This window comes from Erpetoichthys calabaricus, chromosome 17, assembly GCF_900747795.2.
Source record: "Erpetoichthys calabaricus chromosome 17, fErpCal1.3, whole genome shotgun sequence".
Taxonomy (NCBI): Eukaryota; Metazoa; Chordata; class Cladistia; order Polypteriformes; family Polypteridae; genus Erpetoichthys; species Erpetoichthys calabaricus.
The window spans coordinates 75,504,638-75,514,799 of record NC_041410.2 but is presented as its reverse complement, the minus strand read 5'-3'; positions in this window follow the sequence as shown (position 1 = coordinate 75,514,799).

Below are 10,162 nucleotides of genomic sequence, written 5' to 3'. Positions count from 1 at the left end.
TTGATTATATTCTTTTGTAGGTCGCTTTTGATAAAAAAAGTGCCAGCTAAGCAAGTAAATGTAAACAGCAGAAGAAAATGTTGGCATTGTGAATCAAGCCATAATGGAGAATGAAAGAGTGACGACGTGTGAGATAGCAGATACCAGAAGGGTTTCTTAAGGTCAGTTGATTTGATTCTTCTCAAACAATTAAATGAGAAACATTAACTCCTTAAATCAATGCATCCAAGATTCCAAAGAGATCAAGATCTAATGAACTTGGACAGGGAGGAATATAAGGGCAATGAAACTTGAATGAATCACTGTGACCCAGAGTCCAAATAATAAGGGAGTCCAACAGCAAAGACATTCAAGGCCCAAATTATTACCGACAAGATAATGATTTTTGATGGTGTAGTTCATATCAATTACAAGCTTTAAAAGTGTACTGATTGTAAGCTAGCAGTACAGAGGATTTGTTTTTAGTCAAACAGGGGTAGTCAGGGTCAGAAAAAGGCTCAAACCATAAGATCTACTACACAGAGTCAAAGCCAAAATGAGAAGCAAAAAAATCAAAGACAAAAAAATCACAGGCAAAAGTCGAAACCAAAAAGAAACGAAGCAATGAGAATAACTAATTACAAAATTGAGCGTCAGAAGGGTTTGTGGAATCTGTAATCTTAGACTGGGGTATAATCTCAAAAACTGGTCACCTCATTAACAAAGGTCACAACCTCTGAGGTCACGCCCCTAACAACGTGACAACAAAATAGTGGTGATTGTAACTAATGAAGATAGTGGCAAAAACAGTAGAAAATAATTAATAACAACAAAAATAAATTTTAAATGAAAAAGCTAATTAAAGATTTAGAATCTGGAGATCAAGAAGTTCCCAAAAATGACTGTTCAACCTAGTAAAGAGATACAGAAAAACACATCAAAAAATGAATAATGAGCCCATTCATTACAAAAAAGAATCCCACAATAGTGTCAGTCAATTGGAGAAAATCAGTGCTGAAAGTTATGGCCTATCCCTGTTCAGACTGCATAGGCAGACATCTAGACTACAAAATTGTGGATTCAAGGAGATGTTCAGCCCTCTGCATTGACCAGCAGCATTTCACAAATGTAACGCCAGACATCAAATCAGCTACAGAAGAGTGGCTGCACTGCAAGGCAAAAGGTTTGATTTGAGAGGCACAGCCAAAGCATTGTGAACATTACAAGAAGTTTCCAGTGTCACATGTTATATACTATTTGAAATTGGAAAAAATCTAATTCTCGCTTAGAGGATCTGTTCAAAACTGTTTTAAAACCTGGCCAGGATCTAATCAATGACATTTTATAATATGTGCTTATATCGGGGAAAAGGATTCTCCCCCCACCTTTTTTCTATTTTGCCTCTTTCTCATGGTTGGGGGGTGATTTGAATTTAGTTTTGTCAAGTTTGACTTGCTTGTATGGAATGTTACTTACTTTTAATACATTTCAATAAAATGTAAAAAAAAAAGAAGCTTCTAGCGTCCTTGGGGGTAATGTAGTAATGTTGTGTGGTTCAACTGGTGTCTCTCTTAAAAGGTCAGGCCCAAAATCTGTTAGTGACCCGTCATATTTCAAAATAAGCAGCTACTGCCATGAAGGAGCATCTTACCACAAGAAACAGCTCGGCTTTGAGTGGACCAGTTGGGTTGAAATGTGGCACAATTAAGATCAATTTCCACTGAGATATCTCACGTAGAACACTCTGTATAAATAATTGTAATTTCAAAATCTCCCATTGAAATTCATTGTCCACTTCTCAAACTTGTCTCTCTTTAAACAGAGCAGCATTCTGTATGACTACGGATTAGTTTGCTGTTTCATGAGAGAGGTCACTCCAACATGTATGTTTTGTTTACTGCACTTGTCTGAAAAGTCAGGGGAACGTGCAAAACCGCAGGTACACCAGCTCACTTCTTCTGATGCTTGAGTAAGTTAACCGTAACAGAAAATAAATCCTCAAAAAAAGTAATCTCTCTAGAAATGAATGTAAGAGAAAAGGAATTTTGTAAGCGTCACTTTGTAAGCATAGAGTGAACAAGTATGTCCTCAATATTTATGTAACACTGAAAACAACTTCACGGCTGCATTATCCGGACATTGCAGTGATTCAGTATTTCTCTGCCATTGCCTCCACACGACCGTAACTGCATGCGTTCTTTGGTGTCTTCAAACTGGGAATCTTGCATCAACCATTTCTTTCCACTTGTTTTGTCACTAGCTATTTTGATGTTGATTTTAACATCTTGGCTGTTTCTCTACATCCTCCATCCATCACCTTCTTCTCCTTCTTTTCCCTTTCTCTTTCCAGTTCTCTTCCACAATTTTGCACAGTTCCTCACCAACCGAGCCCGAGTGTATTGACTCCACCAGAACTGATTTCGTCATGCCAATTCTTTGCATCAGTTCTTCATTTGTAGTCTCCTTTATCCAGCTAATTTTTAGTGTTCTTCTGTAACACCATAATTCAAAAGCGCCAACGTAAGAGCAAAGGTTTCTGTGCCATACCGTAGAGTGGGCCGTCCTTATGTATGTAGCCGTTTCTTCTTTGTCCTCAGACGTTGGTTGTTTTTCATCAGTCCCCTATACCTCCAGAAACTCTACTTAGCTTTGGCTATTCCTGCCGTGACATCCACGTCTTTCTTTAGGTTTTCTTTTATCCAAATTTCAAGGTATTGAAAGTTAAGTACTTGCTCAATTCTTTGATTGTCAAGTGTCAATGTTATTTCTTTGTGCCCTTTGTTTGGTTCTACCATAGCTTTTGTTTTTTGCTTTTTCATTTGGATGGAGAATTTTTTTACCTCAGTATTTCTCTAACACCTGAATTTATTGTCAAAGCTCCAGACTTGGTCTGAAGAAGTCGACGATCTTACCCTGAAACCTCAACAGAGATTTTCTCTTTCCATTAGGCGCTTCCTTCAAAAATGTTATGTTTAAGAAGTCTGAAATCCAAGTAGTCATAGATCCTCCACATCTGACGATGGCTCATCAATCATCCCATTTTTCCATCACTTGAACTGGATTCTGCTGTCTATGAAAGCTCTTGAGCCACCACAAGCCTATTTATGCAACATTTTTAATTACATGGCACTATAAAGTGCTGTTCAAAAGTGTGTATTTAATGTAGTCTGCTAAAAATTAATTGCATTCTATTATCACTGTTACTGTTTTAAAAAATATAACTGAAAAATTTTACAATACTCCAAGTTCCAAATCCATTAACTTAGTCCCTGAAGGCGCCTGAGTGCTATGCCATGCACACATTTTCTAACTTGTTTTTCACTGTTTCAAACCACACTTCCTATGAGAAGTTGTGTCACTTAAGTGTGGGCATGTCGACCAGCTGTAGTTCCACAGAGAGACTGGGTACAACAGAAAACACCCATGCAGACCCCAGAGGCTTGCTCCACCATCCACCCATTTTTAACCCCCTTAATTTTATCCAGGGCCTTAGCAGGAAGGAACCCACCCAGACAACTCACGGATTGTGTATCTGAACCAGGATAATGTTGGCACTGTTAATGACGTACAGAGGCTGCGTGTCCCCTTACTGAACCACAACTCACCCTACTTCATGTGGTCTTCTAAAGAAGAAGCTCAGCTCTGCAGGAAATGACTTTGGTTAGAGATTTACGCCATCTGGACTAAAATTACTTTCATAGCTTTTGAAGGACATTATAGCTTTTGAAATCATGATTTTTGCAACATCATTCATTATTTACAAACTCTTAGGAAATACTCTTGTTTGTTCTTATTGCAGGGGATTCCTCAGAATTTCCACTGGCAAATACTATTTCACAATGATTGCCAATCCGTGTAATGGCTCAGAATTGGTATTGTTTATTCTATATAGCGTCTTTCACATCAAGCAAGTCAGTAACTGCTCTACAAATTCAGCAAAAGTTATTTTTGTGTAGCAAGTACAGGTTTAAAGAGCTGCAACAAGTTTACAGGTTAAAAAAATATACTGTATCTATTTCAAATGAAGGCATAATAAAATAGAAATCATGGCACATTACAGAATTAAATTCAATAATGAATGAATTGTAAACAGTGAAGCTCATAAACCAAAACTGGCCTCTCAGCACAGAGGCCTCCAAATTTTATTGAACCTGTGACCCTTGACAGGGTGGCAGTGAGAATGCCAGTGGGTAGAATCGATTAATTTTATGTCCCATTGAATGCAGAAGTAATAACAATTTCTGAACAAATCCTATTATTTAATTTCATCTACTATTGAATTCTGCTCTGTACTTGTAATATTTCTATTGTATTAAGGTTATATGTGTTTTTTGTTCTCTATGTTGTATTGTATTTACCCCCTTTTTTTGAGACCCACTGCACGCCCAGCCTACCTGGAAAGGGGTCTTTCTTTGAACTGTCTTTTTCAAGATTTCTTCCATTTTTTTTCCCTACAATAGTTTTTTTTGGGAGTTTTCCGTCGTCTTCTTAGAGAGTCAAAAATCTATTGTATTGTATTGTATTGTATTGTAATAGATATGGTTAAGAAGACTGGCAGTATGGAGAAGTGGGCATTTCTGTGTGTGCCACTGCCTACCAACAGTTACTGTATATATTTGCCAATATTTAATTAGAAAATTATTTTCAGAGATCAGAGGGACAATTTAGGAGAAATTGTGGAACGGTGGAGTACAACAATGAAGTATGTGAGCACTTCACAAGGCCCAGGTTATGACATCCCTTATGTATGTGTATGGCTTCTCTACAAAGAGAATTAAAATAAGCTGCAAGGAAGATATGCTGCAGAACAAAATGGATGATTAATAGACACTTCATTGATGTGTTCATTCATCAGATCTGCATAGTCTGATTTTTTTAAGTCCTGGGAAGCTTGGAGCCTACTTCAGTAGCATTAAATACAATGCAGGACTCCACCTCTAGACATTGTGTCAGTACATCTAGGATGCTGGCCTAAGAGGAAGAGGCTTAAAGAAAAAGCTGTATCTGAAACAGGCAAATAAAAAGATTAAAATGGGCAAAAGAATGCAGACATTGGACAGAAGGAAACTGGAAAAGCATATTATGGTTAACATCCTGGAGTCATCGTTTCTCTGTTGCATATTATACTGGCATGTGGAGTGTGTTTATGAAAGAAGCCAGCTGAGGACCTGTAAGGTGTTTGTTTCTCAGAGTACACACTGTGATGTCCACATCCTGTTATTTATCTAAGGATTCCCTTTCTGGTTAGATTCAGTTTGCTCTCTTCTCTCAGGACAGTAACAAACACGTTTGTTGTATGGAATAACCTAAATGCTGCATAAAACAATAGACATACTTCTTGAGAAAGTGGTTTCATTTTGTTCATTTTTGAACCCAGGGCTGAACGTTAGGAATGCAACTTGCAACCCAAGTGAACAGAATAACAGGTTTTAACTGTACTAATGCAATTACAAAGGTTTCTCTAATAACCAATTAGTATTGGAAATTACTAATTAAGGATAAGATAAAAGAGCTGGCCATTAGCACACCGAAGGAATGGCTGCTAGGCTTTGTAGTCCTGTGTGAATAATAAATGAATAGTCAGTCATTTCATGCAGTAATAGCCATTAGAAGCATTAGTAATGTTTGTATTTTTACATTTACATTACAAGTATTTTCTTAGCAGATGCTTTTGTGCAAAGTGACTTACAAAAGAGGTCAACATAATCAAATAAACACCAGTCTGGGAGACTTTTTGGGAACAAGAGTTACAGGACTAGGTTACAAAATTAATCATCAGAACTCAGAACAAAATATAAGCGAGTTACAATTCCTAGGTTATATGGAAATTTACTAAACAAGAGAGTCTTCAAACACTTCTCTGAGTCAGAATTTTGTTGTCTGGATTGAGATTTCATGCCACACAGAAGTGGCATCACTAGATGTCATTCATCAGCTGACCTGAGTGTGCTGGATTGAGGTGCTGACCCATTGATGACTCAGTAGGCAAGCATCAAGGATTTAAACTGAATATGTGCTGCTACAAGATGCCAAGTGAGAGGAGGGTTAGATAGATAGATAGATAGATAGATAGATAGATAGATAGATAGATAGATAGATAGATAGATAGATAGATAGATAGATAGATAGATAGATACTTTATTAATCCCAAGGGGAAATTTACATACTCCAGCAGCAGCATACTGATACAAAAAAAAACAATATTAAATTAAAGAGTAATAAAAACAGACAATAACTTTGAATAATGTTAACGTTTACCCCCCCAGGTGGAACTGAAGAGTCGCATAGTTTGGGGGAGGAACGATCTCCTCAGTCTGTCAGTGGTGCAGGACAGTGACAGCAGTCTGTCGCTGAAGCTGCTCTTCTGTCTGGAGATGATACTGTTTAGTGGATGCAGTGGATTCTCCATGATTGACAGGAGCCTGCTGAGCGCCCGTCACTCAGCCACGGATGTCAAACTGTCCAGCTCCATGCCTACAATAGAGCCTGCATTCCTCACCAGTTTGTCCAGACGTGAGGCGTCCTTCTTCTTTATGCTGCCTCCCCAGCACACCACTGCGTAGAAGAGGGCACTCGCCACAACCGTCTGATAGAACATCTGCAGCATCTTATTGCAGATATTGAAGAACGCCAGTCTTCTAAGGAAGTATTGGCAGTCCAGTCCAATTTATCATCCAGCTGCACTCCCAGGTATTTATAGGTCTGCACCATCTGCACACAGTCACCTCTGATGATCATGGGGTCCAGGAGGGCTCTGGGCCTCCTAAAATCCACCACCAGCTCCTTGGTTTTGCTGGTGTTCAGGTGTAGGTGGTGTTTGAGTTGCACCATTTAACAAAGTCCTTGATGAGGTTCCTATACTCCTCCTCCTGCCCATTCCTGATGCAGCCCACCTTGATATGTGCCCACCTTGACTAGTTGAATGCCAGAAGGGACGCTGTGTTGGTGTTGGTGAAGTTCTAGGGTGTTAAAACCTTGAAGGTTGAGTGTTAAGGATTAAATTGTCTTTCTAACCATGCAGCATTGCCTTATATTTTATCCAGGCTCACATTTGTTTTAACTCATAAAAACTATTAACCCATGTTTGTTTATTGTTATCTATTACTTTAGCTTATGTATTGACTTAATGACAATGATAATTCAGCAGCAATGTAAGACTCTTTCTGTGGTTTTACTGTTTATTTTCAAAATTAGCCTTCCCATTCATTTTTAAGATCATTTTGTTCTTTCAGAGAAATGACACTTGACAAGAGATAAATAATGATGTAAATGTCAACATATAAAAGTAGCCTACTCCAAGTATCAAGGACTCACATCTAGCTGGGTGTAGGACATTTGTGTGTGCCTACCAATAAACCCCTGCTTCAGACTGATGAATGCTTAAACTGTTTCCATCCATCCATTTTCCAACCCGCTAAATCCGAACACAGGGGTCTGCTGGAGCCAATCCCAGTCAACACAGGGCACAAGGCAGGAACCAATCCCGGGCAGGGTGCCAACCAACCGCAGGCTTAAACTGTTTGATTTATGTTTTATATAGGTCATAATTTTAAAGGCCTCTAACACGGTAATTTGTACCATCTGCAGCAGTTTTGTGACACATGCTGGTGCTCTTACTGGCAGAGAGTTGCAGTAGTCTAGACGTAACAAAACCAAAACCTGGAGATGGTTGCATACTCTGTCAGATATGGTCTGGTCTTGCGGATGTTGTTTAGTGTGAATCTGCAAGACTGAAAGACCATATCAATATGGGCCCTGAAGGACAGCTGGTTATTGATCACCATCTCAAGAAAGTTTATCAATTTGGCGAGTGTTAGCGATAATGAGCCAAACTGAACAGAGGTGAAGTACTGAATACAGTAAACGGACTTGCTGGGGTAATGAGAAGGTCCATCTTTATCAGGTTTAGCTGAAAATGCTGTTCCTTCATCCATGTTGCAATATCAGTGTGACATGAAAACATTGTAGCTGCGGTCCTCTGGAGGGAACAGCAGCTATAGCTGGGTATCATCAGTACAGTACTGGTAAGAGAAACTATGGGGCTTGACTGTAGGGTGTAATGAGGAGGAGTATGTAGAGAAGAGGAGAAGATCCAGCACCATTCCTGTGCACCCTTAACATCTCTCCTTGACAGGACACATGGCAGTATCCATTGATCAAAGAGGTAAAACTCAGACCACCTAGGGGGCAGTCCCAGTGATGCCAAGGCCACAGAGGGTGGTTGGCCATGCTGAAGCCAGAGGAGAGATCTAGCAGAATGAGGGCAGATGATGGTAGCTCCAGCCAGCTGTAGTGTGTTGACAATGATAGCTAGATTTTAAATCATTTTAATGGTACCGTCATAAAAATGGTATCAATTTCTATCAAAATCACAGAAATTTCTGGGTGTGTTTAATCTTTTCACTCATAGTGTATTTACATTTTTTTTATATGTTTTGCTTTGTAAAACACTTATGTTTATAAAATGTGCTGGTGGTCTAAAGGTAGCCAGTAAAACTCAAAGAAGACTGAACTATTACTATTATGGAGCTGAATTAGTAAAATAATAATAAAACAGAGGGACATGCATACGGGGAGAGCTCAAATTAACAAAAAACAAGACCTCACTACTGGGTGTCAGGTGGGCGCGATTAAAACTGTTATGAAAACTTGGGTCGCAAATACTTAAAGGTTGAGAAACGCTGTTATAAATGGTGTACACATCTGAGTTGTACGGAAGCCAAGAAATGGACATGCAATATCGGCTTCCATAGAGCTGGACATGCTAACACTACAGAATTTTCCAAGAAAAGGTGACATGTTGTGAAAACTTCTGATAACACAGAAAAGAATCTGCCAAGCTCATCTAAGCAAACATGTAATACAGTAAATCCTTACTATGCGCAGATTTCTTTCTTGCAGGTTCACTTGTCCGCTTCTATAAAAGTTTAGCATATTTGAGTCTATGCACAGTAAGAAAAAAATTTGTAGGGGCCAATCATGCAGCAGCGACACAAACTCCACCAAAGGAAGCCGCACTCTTGTTCTCATGGCTTCTGTTGTGTTAACATGTCTCCATGTTCTGATAATATTCCATGTGTTTTCAGTGTTTTGCGTTGTTTTTCACATAAACGTATTCAATTTTAATAATGGCTGCTAATGTGGTAATAAAAAATGTTTGGACAAGTGCCCCTAAGCACAAACACATTGTAATGAGCACAGCTGGTTTTCAGTACACAAAATTCTGTGTGTATGATAAAGAGTAGCAAAAGCATATAGTGAGTAAGGTCCACTGAACCTAACCCCATTATTCCCATAGGATCAATGTTTTGGTATCCACAGTTTCTGTTTCTACAAAGGTTTTCAGATGCCAAGAGCTAATGGCTCAAAGCTTCTTAAAGCTCTGGCTAGATATTACGTCTTCACCTGAGGTCTAGGGATGTCCTGCAGCTGTCCTTCTAGAGCTCCACCTAGTGCACAGGTGTCGAACTCCAGGCCTAGAGGTTTTCATTCTAACCCTTTTCCTAATCAGTGATCAGTTTTCACTGCTAATTAACTCCTTTCCCCTGAATTTTAATAGCCCTGTTTTTAAGGATTAAATCCTCTCAATTTATTCTTTTCTTCATTAAATGGCAGCCAAACAGAAATGAGACATGAAACGAGCCAACAGATGACCAGCTAAACTGGGGTTTCAAACTCCAACCAATTTCACTCCAACCAGTTTCTTAATGAGAAGCCAATTCTTGCTGTTAATTAAACCCGTTACTTAAATCCTCGGCTTGCTGCTGCTCTCAATTTGCTACAGCAGACATTTCCCAAACTGTTGATTTTCTGTTTCTGATCATTGACCTGAGAGATCAACCTTACTGAGACCCTCACCTTTCTTTATGTTCAGATAATGTGATTAGCTGGTCACCTGTTTGCTCATTTTGTGTCTCATTATTGTTTGGCTGCTAATTAAGGAAATAGAAAGAACTAAGGGGTCTGAGTTGAGTTAATTAAAACTAAGGCAAAAGAAGTTAATTAGCAGCAAAAACAGGTCACTAATTAAGAAGATGATTAGAATGAAAACCTGCTGCCACTGTGGCCCTCCAGGACTGGAGTTCGACACCCCTGACCTAGTGGCTCCAGGTTTCCCATAAGCTTAAACTCCTGCTTTTCTTTACAAAGCCCAGGGACTTCCCATGGTAGCTGCCCATTATTA